This window comes from Gallus gallus, chromosome 6, assembly GCF_016699485.2.
Source record: "Gallus gallus isolate bGalGal1 chromosome 6, bGalGal1.mat.broiler.GRCg7b, whole genome shotgun sequence".
NCBI classification, from domain to species: Eukaryota; Metazoa; Chordata; class Aves; order Galliformes; family Phasianidae; genus Gallus; species Gallus gallus.
In genome coordinates this window covers 12,854,337-12,869,399 of record NC_052537.1, presented here as the reverse complement: position 1 = coordinate 12,869,399, position 15,063 = coordinate 12,854,337, and the positions used below count along the sequence as shown (strand labels likewise).

General features: G+C 37.2%; 1 long non-coding RNA gene across 1 annotated transcript in view; it reads left to right on the top strand.

The window, feature by feature from the left end:
* The window catches only part of LOC121111123, a 43,235-nt gene that overhangs the window by 27,109 nt on the left and 1,063 nt on the right, over positions 1–15,063 (top strand). Inside the window, exons 8-10 of the long non-coding RNA XR_006939604.1 lie at positions 770–8,322; positions 10,857–10,918; positions 14,269–14,377. This is a non-coding gene — a long non-coding RNA (uncharacterized LOC121111123). The remainder of the gene's footprint in view (positions 1–769; positions 8,323–10,856; positions 10,919–14,268; positions 14,378–15,063) is intronic.

Genomic DNA, 15,063 nt, shown 5'->3' with positions numbered 1-15,063 from the left:
GTACCAGTTAGGTGACTGGTTTGCTTTCATAAATCAGTGTGCTGTTCTTTAAAAGATTTAATAATGGCTGGCTAGTTAAACTCTGAAGCTTTTAATAGTACTGACAATGAATCATATAATCATAGAACTGATCAGGCTGGAAAAGACCCTAAAGATCACCAAGTCCAACCACAACCTGACCATATTACCCTAACTCTAACAACCCCTCTGCTAAATCATGTCCCTGAGTACCACATCCAAATGGTTTTTAAACACATTCAGGGATGGTGACTTAACCACCTCCCTGAGGAACCTATTCCAGTGCTTAACAACCCTTCCTTTAAAGAAGTTTTTCCTGACGTCCAACCTTAACTTACCCTGAAGCAACTTGAGGCCATTTCCCCTCGTCCTGTCACCTGTCACCAGTGAGAAGAGACCAACCCCACTCTCACTGCAATCACCTTTCAGGTATTGGAAGAGAGCAATAAGGTCTCCCCTCAACGTCTTTTCCCCCAGACTTAACAGCTCCAGTTCCTTCAGTCTCTCCTCGTAAGGCATATTCTCCAAGCCCTTCACAAGCCTCGTTGCCCTTCTTTGGACCTGCTCCAGCACCTCAATGTCCTTTCTGTGTTGAGGTGCCCAAAACTGAACACAGTACTCGAGGTGAGGCCTCACCAATGCCGAGTACAGGGACATAAGGTGGGATTAGGCAACATTGTCACCATGCAACTATAACATACTTGCTTTGTAGGAAATATACCTATATATACTCTTTTTTTCCCCCTCACAGATAAAACCATGGTCTCTTACCATACCCATAGCAGTGGTCAACGTGTACTGATGAGTACTAAGCGAAAAGCTTCTGTGCTATGTTATTCATGGCGTGTGCGTAAGTATAAAAACAATTTTACTTGATGAATTTGAGATGACAAAGAATTTCTGATCATGTACTGAGACAGGAGGTGTACTGTTTCATAGGAATTAAATTGAATTTGAAAGGAGTAAGTCCTTCATTGTATTGTTTACTGTTCGAACTACAATTCCTGCGTATTTTGTGCAATTTAGACACTGTATTCCATCTGGATCAAGTCAGTCTCTATAGTCACTATAACTTGGAGTCACAGCTAATCTGGCATCCTCTTTTAACAGCTGTTAAAAAGAGTAGTATATATAAAAAAAAGCTCACTGGTGGTATATGCAAATGTTGTTTATTAAATACTGTATAGTAACAGTAAAATGAGTAAAATAGTGAGTGGAATTGTTACAATAAGAAAAGACAATCAGCCAAGAGGTGTTTAAGTATTAAACTGAAGCCTTGAAGAGACTGCAGTAAGCAAAGTAAAAGACTCCTATATGAATACAAACATAAGCACAAGGGGAGTTATTCCTCACTGCTTTAGAACCACTTGCCTTACCGCTACATATACATGAGGGCTTTCTCTAAGAGGATTTACAGTCAGTCAAGCTGATGTTTTTACTCCGAGTTGAAGGAGCTAGGCTTGCTCTCAACAAATTAAGTTATGAAAATAAGGTAAATACATTGGGCCTGTCATTTAGGGGAACCAGGTGCAAGGTAATAGCTCGAGTCATACTCAGTTGATGATAATTTGGCTGGAGACTTATACCCCTCTTCATTGATTTGTAGTGAGACCACAGATATGGAAGGAGTAGCCATGGCATTAGATTAGTGTATCTGTTGCTCTGAGGTAGAGACATAGTTTGGGATAGATTAATCTGTCTCAGAACAAATTGATCAACACTCTTATGTACGTGCTTTAAGTTGTTGCTATCCTATTCATGCTATGCTATTTTACCAAGTTCAAAAATATATGTGAGTATATGTCTTTGTAATACTGTAAGGGAACTATGGTACTGTTTCTATTGAGGTTTGCATGTTGAACTGAATACTGCAAATTTCTGATGTAATACACATTTGGCTTAAACTGAGACTTTTTCTGGTGGTGACCTGGAGTCAGTTCCCTGTCTGTATGAGGAAAGTGGTCATTTCAGTGTTCAAACTTCTGTCAGGACACGTAGAAATACGATGTAAAAAGGAAAACAGTAAAATTAGAATGAAACAGCAATTTGAGAAGAACTTATCAAATCTCTAAACCCCACTAAACTCTTAGATTTAGTATAAGACCTCCTCTGGCAATACCAGCAGTGTCTGTTGAACTTTGTGTTGAACTTTGTGCTGATTATTGAGCTAAGATGCATGATTCAAGGTTCTTGTGAAAGATGATGTGCCCAAGAAAATACAAGTGACAGTGCTGGAAGTAGTATAGCTAAATCAGCTTTGTAGCCAGGATGATGATGTGTTCTTTTCAATCTTACTGCTGATTAATTTGATCAACAAAAAATCATATAGTTTTCAGTCTGTGAGTCTGCAAAAATGAAGGATAGGCAGAAAGAAGGAAGAAAAATAATAAATGTAATGGTTATATCAGAAAAACCTCTTGCTGTTTTTGCCTTTGGATAGTTGCCTTACAACTTTGTAACCACCTATCACATCAAATTAATTGTACAAATTAACCTGCAGCACTAGAGGATATGGTTTATTTCAATTTGGAAATGTGATTTCCATTATTATTCCATTATTATACCACCCCATTTTTGATTTTGTGGTAACAAGTACAGGGCAAAATTTTCATTGATATTATCATGCTCGAAGTCACTCGTGCTCCACATTATTTTGTAGAAGCTGTTGGGTATACTTACTTAGGACTTCTACTGGGACTTCATTTCTGGAAAAAATATGAATGTGCAGAAATGATGAATTGCTGGTATCTAGATGCTACGGTGATAGACTTCATAAAGGTTTATATAATTGCAATGATGAGCTCCCATGTATGAGGTGATAATATTATTTCCCTCTAAATGGTGTGAAAAATTAACTATTTGCCTTTAATGAACTGACTGTTTTCAAGTACTCACTCCTCAGTAGGACCTTACTTGACAACTTTTCTCTTGCATAGCTTAATCACAAGTCTATGCCACTTTCTCCAGCAGGGAAATACCTACACAAGTGAATGCAATACCATGCATCTGCACTGGTGAGTATTTATACAAAAGAATAAAAAATAAAATAACTTATTTTCTAAGTGAGATGGGATGATGTGATTAGTATTCTCTTTCAAGTCCCTGAGCTATCTAGCATTGTTGAGCATTGTGCTATGTACACTAATTATGATTTCTGAGAGGGAAGAGTGAAAAAGAATGGAATTCAATATCTTTTGTTTTAGACCAGCTGGCTGTGGTCATGAAGCACAGTCAAGAGCAGGAGCTGTCACAGTATCAGCGAGGGCTCTGTGCATTTATCAAAGTCCTGAATTTTCTAGTGGCTGATTCTAGCATTTTCTGCATTTTACTCCACTTATGTCAGTATTAGTCATTCTTTTGCACTAAGGCTTCCTAACCCTGACTTTTGTTGTTGAACCGTGTGTTCTGGGGGCACAAAATATTAACTATAAGAGCTTAAAAAAAATTAGACAGATAAACACCACTTATGAGTGCTTATTGTAAGGAGATATTATGGCTTAAAAAAAAAAATGTGTATAAAGACAGCCAGAAATCTATTTTTAACTGTGGGCAGCACATGATAGTCACTTTAAGAACCAAATTTGGGAAAGTTTTTGCTGGCACTGGAGTAATGGCAGTCATCTTTACAGCAGAAAATTAATGTGTGACTCTGGAATCCTGTCTGGGTTATGTGACAAAAGCTTGTGAGGCTGATTGCACTGCTTTTCGTCCATAAAACATAACTTCTCTTTGATTCTGAGAAAATTTCTGACTCCCTGTTTGATTATAAGGTCCTGCACAAATCCTCAAGAGTGGTAAGCAGAGGTCCCTGTAAGTTAGGTCTGTCATAAATTTCTTAGAACTGCTCTATTATGGATAATTCTCTTGAAGTCAGCTGTAAAGCTCAGCAGGTTCCTTCCTGATATCCTTCACATTTGGATAGTTAACTGAGCTGTTTGAACAACAGAAACTTTATAATGTTCAGCAGTGGGAATCTTGCAGCTGATCAACATTACCTTCATCAGTACTTGTCGTTCTAAAACTTGAAGGGTAATGTTTCAGGATGAATATAATCTTCAAGCAGGAGATTTAAAATACACAGGAAAATAAAGGCCTCAATAAATTTATTATGCAGCCTGTAACTCTCCTTGCGCTGTGTTGCTCATGTACACTGCATTGCTGTCTAAGAGGGAGTTTGTCAACCTTGTATCTGTATAAAATAGGCTTCTCTTGATTGCAAGGGGAAAACGAGTAATGAACCCTCACGGGAACCAATCCTCAACATCCTGAGAAATAGGATGCATAAAACATTCATGCTGATCACAGCAGTCTTTTCCAGACAAAACTTAATTTGTTTAGAAATAGTGAAGTGAAATATGCTCTGGCTTCTTATTCTTTGATCAGTTCATCTGATGGTTAAAAATGAGTCAAGGTCTAATCCTTTCAGCGGAACTTAGAGGAGCAATGTGGTCAGGGACTACTGAAACAGTGATGGCCTTATGCAGGACCACCCAAAAATCAGACCCTGTGTCTGAGACAGTTGTCCAGATGCTTCTTGAACTCTGGCATGAGTGACCACTCCTCTGCAGTGCCTGTTCCAGTGCCTGACCACCCTCTGGGTGACGAATATTTTTCTGATATCAAGCCTGACCCTCCCCTGACTCAGCTCTACGGTGTTCCCCCAAGCGCTGTCATTGTCACCAGAGGACTGAAATCAGCATTGCCACGATGCTCACCTCATGAGGACCTGTCCCATTCACTAAGTAGTCTCCTTTGTTTACAGTCTGATAGATGTTTGGGACTCAGATCAGTTTCCAATGGAAAGCTTTATAACTATTTTTTTTTATTTCATAATTGTTTCTCCCTGAAAATATGCAAAGTTTGGAAGTCTTTTTGTGAATGATTTCCTCTTTATTAACAAAAACAAACAAACAAAGTCCTTCTTTCCTAAACAGTTACTGCATTTCTACAAAATAAAAAGATGCTAAGTTGTTTTATGTTTTTTTTCAGCATTTCTCTCCGTAAGTTGTTCCAAAAGTAATGCCTCCTATTTACTTCCACGGTAACGACAATAGATACAAAAAGCACAATGACACTATTTGATAGAACAAATTCAAAAAAACACTATTTTCCATCATAGTCACACCATTAACTATTTTGTATGGATGATAGAGATGCTCTTCATTTCATGATGTGACAGCTATGAATGGCCATCTGGAATGTGGCTTGTCTTTCACATTACTGTCACCACTGCCGAAGCACACCACCCACTGCCTCACTCTGCTCACATCCGCTCTTTTTATCCAGAAATGTTCAGCAAGTGCCAATGAATGTCAACAGGTGCATTTTTTTTCTGCATGGAGGGATTCAGTGGCACATCTTTGCTTTATATGTGCTTTCATACCAGATGCCATTTTATCTGGTTGCCCCTCTGCTGCCAACTGTCACACGGCAACAGCATGCAATGGAATATTGGCAAGAAGGTTCAATCTCTAATGCCATACCAACTTCCACCTATGACTTTGTGGGCCAATATATTAAAACAGGAAGCATTACTTTTGAAGCAGCCTTCCTACTATAAAGGCAATAGTTACTGTTTCACATAATCTGAAACCAGGAAGATCCTCTTAGGCAAAAAAAAAACAAAACTATTACAAATGAGTTCAAAACCTGGAAGAGTTTAAAGGGAAGTTTTACTTTAGAGGCTACTGAATTTAGCAAATAAGGAATATTACAGTGATGATTATAAAAAAAAATCCAATGATTACAGGGAAATTTGTCCTCATATATTTTTACAGAATTTGATTCATAAAAATTGAATGCTTAAGCATCCTCCATCCCTCCAATTGTTTTTGTCTATGCTCTACTAGTAAAAAAAATATTATTGTTAGAAAGATTTAACACTACTTGATATTTATTTATTACCCAACAGCCATGAAGGACTGTTTGAAATTAAGAAGGGTTTGTAAATCATGATGCATTATTTAATATCCTGAAAAATAGTTGCAGATGATGATTGTGAGATATTGTTATTATGACTAAACATAACTAGAATAAGAAGTGTGTTTTAAAATGCAGCAAAAAGCAATATATGCACACTAGTTAGAAATACCATATTTCTTGAAGCAATTTAACTTAGTTTTAATGACCTAGAAAGCGATTCTTGAAATATTTATTCATTATTCTTAAGTTTTAGGATGCATGAAGACCTAAAGTACACAAATATAATCTGACAGAATACTGTAAGTTAAAAAAAAAAAAAAAAAAAAGCTAATTTTCTCAATGCCAAGATCTCTCCTTATAGCCCAGTTTTCTGCAGATGAGTATGTAAGTAAATGCATTGTTTTCCATAAGATTCATACTGGTGAGGTTAAGATGCACTATTCTCAGGTCAGGGTAATGTTTGTCTTCTGAAGAGAAGTGTTCAACATTTATTTATTTATTTATTTACTTTTCTTACTTCTGTAACAGCAAGTGCAGTAAATATTGTGTTATATGAGAATGACTGATAGCAGAGAGACTGTTACAAGCCGTTCCTCTTAGTGCAATGTAGGCTACTTTCTGTTAGGTAAGTAGAATGCCTTTCAAGGTAAAAAAGTTGCAGTTTCTTTAAGTCTTTACTCTGAGATATAAACCTGTTCTTTAATAATATAGTCAGTGTGTAGCCTTGTTAGCACAGCCTCCCAAGACAGTATTTCTTTATCCTAATAAGGTGAAAGAACTTGTAGTATAATAACTCACTCTGCAACTAGGTTAACTTCAATTTTTTATTAAGACAGAGGCCATTAAGCTGTAGTTGCAGTTAGATACAGAAAAAATCAGTGTTAACCATATCAAGATTTTCTCTGACACCTTCCCTACATTGCTTTACATATTTTTTAGTAATACTTAAGAAATATTTCTCTCAAGTGTCAGCGTGATCGCTTTCTTATAACTATTTTGTGCTAGAATTACCTCGGCAATGTATGACTCTGCAAATGAAAAAACTGATGTACTGATCAGCTTTAGTCAGCTACTATAGCTCAGGTAAGCCAATAGTTAAACACATTTATGCATGAATAACTAATAATTAAAAGAAATTACATGCAACCCTAAAAACTATTTCTTAATTATAACTCATTAAAATAAATTATGGTATATTATACCAATTACAATGCTGAAAATAGAATTTAGCAGCAGTTGTTTTGTCACTTTACCCTTCATTTTAGCTTTTTATGGCAGGTATGTTTTGAAAATAATTTGTAATGTATAACGCCATTTGTCAGATGATGTTACGTATAACCAGCCAGCAGCTACACCTCCATGCAAAATTATCTTTAGAGAGGCATTGGGTCAAACATTGAAACTTACACTCATTAGAGCTAATTGAATGTTATTGGCACGATATGTTTGATGTAATGCAATGATATAATTGCATTGGTATCTACTGTTATATTACTGTAGGCAGTAATGTATTATTCCAGAGAGGTTGTGTTAAAAAAACTAATAATAATAATAAAAAATTCATTGAAACTAGATGCAGACTAAATAGAAAATGCTTTATTATCATTACTGTCAGGCTTCCCTCATTCAGTGACTGGAGCTTTTACAATAATACCTTAATAAGTATAAAACTGCAGTGGAGTTTCTAAATAGAGCATATTTGAATGTTCTGTGTGCATGTTACCTTTTCTATAAGGTCAGCTTTTGGGAAACTCAGTAATGTTCTTGAGCATTCACTGATTGCTTCACTTGAATCCAAGGACACCCAGCAGTAAACAGCAGAGGACCCAGAGGAGAGCAAGCAAAGCTGAATTAGGAGCAGTTTGAGCATCTCCAGTTCCTGAAAGTTATGGATGCTCAAGACATTCTGAATTTAACTTAATGAGATTAGTCTTTTGCTTGAATTCACTAATCCGCAGTGACTACAATATAAAATCTTGCAATTCTGTTACAACATACCACCTACTTGCTCTTTCTTGGCCTCACAAATTGTTTCTCTGAGGGGCTGCTACGAAAGAAGAATATACTTTTATACCAGGAACTACCATTTAAGTTATCTCCTTCCATCCATAATGCTGTTTTACAGACTGAAATAAGAAGAGCTGGTACTGTTAAAGGAGCTCTCTCAATCCTTTTTACTGGTGTTTTCCTGGAAAAAAAAAGTCACAGTGTTTGTTTGTTTTACAGTATATTTTGTTTTAGTTTTACTTGTGTTCAGCAAAGATTATTGACACTGAAAAGTGAAAGCCTGAGAAGAAATGGAGGAGCCCAGAAAAAATACTGGAAAGAAAGAGAAAGAAGGATTGAAAGAAAGTCAAGAGAGAAGTACGCTAAGAAGCTGAGGTAAACAGAAGTGTTATCAGTGCATTGATACAGATGTGAATTATTGACACAACACCTTTCCTTCTCTCAAAAATACCCTCAAACGTTCCTCTAAATGAACACACTCAACCACTGAAATATTAGAAGTTATCATAAGTAATAATTAATGTTACTTTTCCGATGCATCATCCCTGGTGTCTGAGCTGTATTATATGTTCTTTATTTACACCTCATTTTGCTAATTTCTGTTACAAATTCAGTATCTCATCTAATGTATTGAATGGAATAATGTTCACAAGATGATTGCTATTCCATAATTTTATTCAGGATGATGAAATGACTAGATTGTATTTTGCTGTGTTTTCATTATTTCCATTACCGTAAATGGCCCGTATCTATTCATTTTTAAGTTGACATTTGTATGCTTGAATGAAGGTCTGAGTCTCAGGGTGATTGAGTCTTCAACAATAAGGTTTCCACTAATTTTAGAAATCTGGCCTGAGGCATGAAGAATCTGAATTTTTAGGCATACCAGGTCCTGTTTATGACCTTTCAGCCAAATCTGGCTTTCTGGACAGTCAAGCCTCCTGTCTTTTCTGTAGAAGAGACAAAGAATAGTTGTTTGAGTACAAAACTGTGACCTCCCAGTACCTGAAGGAGGCCTACAGGAAAGCTGAGGAGGGACTTTTTATAAGGGCATGTAACTCGTAACTCGTAAGGGCATGCCTCGTAACGGGACGAGGGTAAATGGCTTTAAACTAGAAGACGATAGATTTAACTGTGTATCAGGAAGAAATTCTTTACTGTGAGGGTGGTGAGACACTGAAACAGGTTGCCTTGAGGGGTTGTGGATACACTCAGCCTGGAGGTGTTCAAGGCCAGGCTGGACAGGGCTTTGAGCCACCTGGTCTAGTGGGAGGTGTCCCTGCCTATAGCAGGGAGGCTGGAACTAGATGATCTTAAAGGTTACTTCCAACCTGAACCATTCTACAATTCTAAGCAAATGCAATATTTTGTACAGCCAATACAATACAAATAGCCACTATTAATTCCACATTTGATCATAGTCCAGTGAATAGGGAGAAAACAGGTGCTGAGCATATAAACCTTTCCCAACCATAAATGGTGCCCTCCACTTCACCGTGTGGCACATGCATAGAAGATGACTTCGACTCCACAGCCCCTCAGTGGCTGGATTTGTCGCTTGCCCAAGCAGTCAGTTGCAATGCAAGTAACTGTAAATAAGGCTTTTGCTGAACGGGAATCCTCTCTTTTTTGTTTTAATTTTTTTATCCCCTTCCCCCCCCTTTTTTTTTCTTTTTTTTTTTCCCCGCTTTTCAAAGAGAAATGGCTATTAGATCCACAGACCTGAAATAACTGCCTGCTGAGCATAGTTCACGCCATTTTAGCAAAGTCAGTATTTTCAGTCCTGATCCATGTGTTTAGAACACATTGCTTTTGACTTACAGCTACTGATGTTCAGGCCTTTTGAAAGCCAGACCACAACTCTCTCAAGTTTGAAGTGGTCCCTAGAGGAAAAGTGTGATTTAAATTGATTCTCTGCACCTCAGTATTACAGTATGATAAATAGAGGGCGTTTTAGACACACATACAATGGTAAATTTTTTTCAGTATGTTGCTTAGGTGATGCTTAACCAGAAGTTAATCCTTTCACTTTAGTATCATGTCCAATGTGCCAATTCAATACTGAAATCCTTTAGCTCATCACACTCGTATGTGCTGTTTCTTCATGTGTTCCATTCAGGTCAGAGACTGAATATAAATAACTGTTTTTCATTTCATTTGCAACTTGTTATTCAGTGCCAGGGGGAATAGAGGTGTGATGATAAGAGTTATTTATGTTTTTAGTGTAGCTAATTGAATATGTTATATTAATTGACACTTTCAAGTACAAATTGGAGGATTTCAGATCAAGAGACAGAATAAAGTGTATTTCAAAACTATTTAGTACTCATTCCTCAGTTGACCTACAGCAGAAATGTGATTGAACAGATATCTGTAAACTTATCTTCAACCCTATTTCTTTATATAGCCTGTATAGCATGAAATCAACCTTTCGAAGTATTCATTTTAAAGCTAGGATTTGCTTTGTAACTATTAAATTTCAAGTAGCATATTCTACAGCAGTTAAATGTGAGCCTCGATAGACAATGGTTCTTGTGTTTGCAGCCCTTGTGATTTTTATTACTGATCGAGGAATGTCCCGTTTCCATTAGATAATTTCATTGGTTTAGACAGAAAACCAGAGGAAGTAAAATAGGTTGTTAATATTACACTAGTGCCATTCTTTCATCTCCCTTCACTACTGGAGCTGGTAGAGATTGTGAATTTACACTTGTGCCATCATGAGACCTTGCCCCTTCAATAGAAGTGACATTCAAATTGTTCAAAATACACTGCCTTCATGCTACTGGTATCTCTGTAGGTAAGTTCTGCAGTCTCCTGCAGAACAAGGTTGTAGCTTACCTTAGACTTTTGCTGAACATTCTTTTAATACAGAAGCTTTACTAGAAAAAATCTCTGTTTCTGTTTAGCAGAGACTATTTCTGAAAGAATTTCCCTGTTTTTTCCTGCTAAATGACGTTTTAAATAAGAGGTAAGCATAGAAAAAATAAGTCAAACTACTTTCTAATTTTTCTGCAATAGACTTTTAATGGCTTTTATCATTTCTGTACTGGAAAACAAATGTTCATATAAGAGTAACCTGAATTTAACTTCACAACAGTGTTCTGAGGTACGAATGTATAATTATTTCTATTTACTAGTGGTAGCCTGAAGCACAGATAGATTATAATGGCTGACCCAAGGTCATATAAAAATGCTGTAGTAGAAGTTTAATTAGAGGCAAGATCTTCTCAGTGGTAGTCTAATACTTATTACCTATCTTTTCTATGTTATGTTGTTAATAGTAATGGGAGGCATTCACACTTACCTAGGAAAACACTACCCTGAAGAAATTCTTTTCCAAGAGCAACAGAATAGGATCTTGTGTATTCTGTGAGGATTCCTCTTAGGCTTAGCACACTTGTCTAGGCTTAACCTTGGTAGTATAAAACTCAAAGAGGTTGCAAAGTGAAATCCTGCTCTCTGCAGTGCCTGAGCAATCAGCGTGGTGAGGTTCCAGGTCTCTGTCATGTCAGTGTTCTGGGCTGAATTTGTTCTGCTTAAAAGCAGAGAGTTACTAGCTGTCAATCAGACTTCAAAGCCTGTGGTCTACGCATCTAAAATAAAAGACTGAGACACAGTTAACAAAGCCCATGCATATATTTCCAGTTCTTATGCTTTTGCCATTTGATTTCTCCATAAAAATCAATGTTTAATATGCCTAAGATATAGAGAGATGTGGCAAGGGTGTCACAAAAGAAATCAGAACTTCAATTTAAAAAATATATAATTTTATTTATTTAAATAATTTTTTAAAATCAATCTTAGATGGGCAAAATATTCCTTTGCAGTTTTACTGGGTTACTTAAAAAAAAATCTGTGAAGTCTCTGTACATCTCTTTTTACTGCAAAATCTTGCCATGTACACGGAAATGATGTATTTTATTCCAGTGTAGTGAGTGATGTAGTTCCACTCACTGACACGTTGGATGAAAACATCTCTATAAGTTCTTGGTGTGATGTAAGACAGTATAAGGGCGGTGTTGTTTTGAACTTTTTTTGTTGTTGTTGTTGTCGCTGTTCCACTGGCACAGCACTTTTGTTAATTCTATCACTATGTTAAATGTCTCACTCTACAGAATTTAATAATGGTAGTAAAGAGGGGACCAAGCTCTACATATAAGCCATATGTTATACACTAAATAAGGAGTGTTATAATCTAGTTGCTAATAAAACTCCACAGGAAATCTGATGACCTTACTGAGTCCAGAGAAGAATGAGATCTTTTATATAGTTCTATGTTTATGAGTTTATGAGTATAGATTAAAGTTTCTATAGTTTATGAGTTCTTTTATATAGTAATGTCACCCAATAGATGGCGGTATAATCTTTACAGTAAAATAGATTTGTAGTGAGCGCAGAGGTATTTGGGATGAATTTCAGCTTCTGCCCATGTCGTGGTTTTATGATTTTTATTTTACTTTATTTTTTGTTATCAGTATTCCACATCATAACAACATATGTAGTGCACTGAGAGTTAAAGTTAATGCTCCAGGTATGTGGACTGTCAAAATTTCCAGGTACCTAGTTCTCAGAAAAAGAAGAACTACATCTCCCAGAAGACTTCGCTGTTCCATTTTCCATATAGAGGGAAAGATAAAACTGCAAGCAAGTCACGAGACTGCCCCTTTTCTTTTACTGCTCATCTCTGCGCTGTGTGCTCCCTAGCCATCTCACCTTCAGCTTTAGAGCAAGGACTTCTGTTTCTCAGTTTTGAACCCTGTTGCTGTCTCATTTATTGGGTTTATTAGCTTTAGCCCTGACTAACTTGTATTTCTGCTACCCATATCAGTATTTCTCTTTAGGATTGGTACAGGAGTGCTTTTTAAAGAAAATGTCCAACTTTTACTAGTTATTGTGCTTTGGTCAGTATGTCCAGAATTGAATTTCTTTAGGATTAAACTAAAGAAATTAAACTAGAAGATAAATTCTTGGGGTCTCCTCAGAGTATGAATCAGTGAGAATCATGAGAAATAATACCCACAGCTACTTTCTGAGTAGGGAGGCTACTTTCAGCTGCGTGCAGAAGGTCTTGTCAACTTCCTCATCCTGGTCTGTAACCAACACCCCCGGTGATGTTACCCACATTTACCTGCCTCTTGAGCCTCACACACACGTGCCCCTCTAGGTCTTCATTCATCCCCAGGGAGAGCTCAATACATTCCTGTTCTCTCACTGAACTCCACCACTCTGTCTGTCTTTTCTAAAAAGAACAGAGCCATCCACAATAGCATTCCAGTCAGGAAAGCTCCATGATGGTATCCTTACTGCAAGAAATCTCGCTGCAGTCCAAAATGAAATAAAATGACAAACAGAAAATATTAAATGGAATCCCAGTGTTTCATTTCAAAAACAGCCCCTTGTGTTGCTTTTCAGCCTCAGCAACACTAGGGCTGGGCTAATAAACACAGCCCCATCCTAATGCTAGAGACAGAATGCAGGAACTCCAACAAAACTGCCAGCAGCCTTCAATAGACCTTAAGAGGCTTTGGGGCAGGCCCTGCCCTGAACTCAAGATAATGCACAGCTATGCCTGGGCAGGGAAAGCTGGGGGGTTTTGTAGGTGTCTTGTATTTATTGTACAGGCATCTTGTATGTATTGTATCCCCTCATGGAGTGAGGAAACAGAAGGAACTTTTTCTTTTTGTGAAATGAATGTAGAGTAAATTGTTTTGCATTAAATGTTCCCCTTTGACACTGAGTGAGATTGAGGAAAACAGAAGTAAGTATTCAGCAAATAAAGTCTATATACTTGATGAGACACACAAAAATTGTATTCCTTTCTTTTTTTGGCACTGTTGCCGTTAGAGTGAAGCCCTGAATATCTTGTTTTTGCTGAAGAAGGTATTTTCTGCTGAGAACTGATGAAGAGATAGAGGAGCATTCAGCCTATTTAATAAAATACAACACTTTGTTTTTGTCATCAGTCTTTATTTTGGAAAATGATACATAGCGCACTTCACCTTTCTTCCACTGCAGTGACACATACGTATAGCATACATCTAAATTTGCCTTTAAAAATAAATAAATACATAAGGATCACAGACTTAAAATGCCTCGAGTGAAGCACTCCATGACTTACCCATGCAGAACCGGGGAAACCTCTGGTGATTTCCAGCATCAAAGGTCACCCTTTCTTCTGACAGTTTAGCAGACTTCACACTGATTTTCTGCTTTATATATCATTGTAAGTGTTTTGCTTCTATGGTTAAATACTAAGACTGAAGTTCACAACAGACTGGATTTTGTAAAATGGGTGTGGGTTTTTTTTTTTTTTTCCAGGAACTAACCAAGTTGTTCTTCAGAACCCTCTGTTGCCTATGTGAAAAAAGACAGAAAAGTAAAGATGGCACAATTTATCACATACCAAGGGAGAGTGTATGGCAAACAGGTACACAGACTGTAAGATAAATAGGTATAGAGGTATAAGACCACAGAGATTATTGCATTTATAAGTGAGTAATGAAATAAAGAGCTTACCTGTGTCCTGGGCTTGCAGAAGGGCTCCAAGAGGAGTAATCTCCAGATAGAGATCCTTCCTCTCTGGGAGTCAGCCCTTAAATGGGGGTCTAGGAGGGGTGGAGCCAGGCTCCACCCCTTCCGGTCACTCAGGTAAAATTGCATTCACATGTGCCCCTATGACTGACTTAGCACTTGCCTCAGGTGGTCAATCAGAGGTTCAGGCTATGATTCAACAGTTCCCACACAGAGAACATTTGATCAACTGTTCTCCTAGGTTGCATAATACTAAATAAGCAGTGAAATATGTGACTGTGACCAGGAATAAAACCAAAGCAACTGATTTTCGCAATGCCTCTTCAGTCACCGAACGCTGCTAAGAAAAGAAAATGTGATAAACAAAAGGATGATATTTGAAGATGCTAAAGAGAATAGACTGTACGAATGTTAATTAGTGTATGTTATTACATTTTATTTACGCTGCCAGGTGGATGAGACGAAGGTGTGTGTTTGTCAGCATTATTGTTCTTGGGTTTTGACTGTTCTGGCAATTTTAAGTGTCTGTATTAGAAGGGATGCAGAAATTTCACAGTAGTTTGCACCATCTAATAGAGGTTG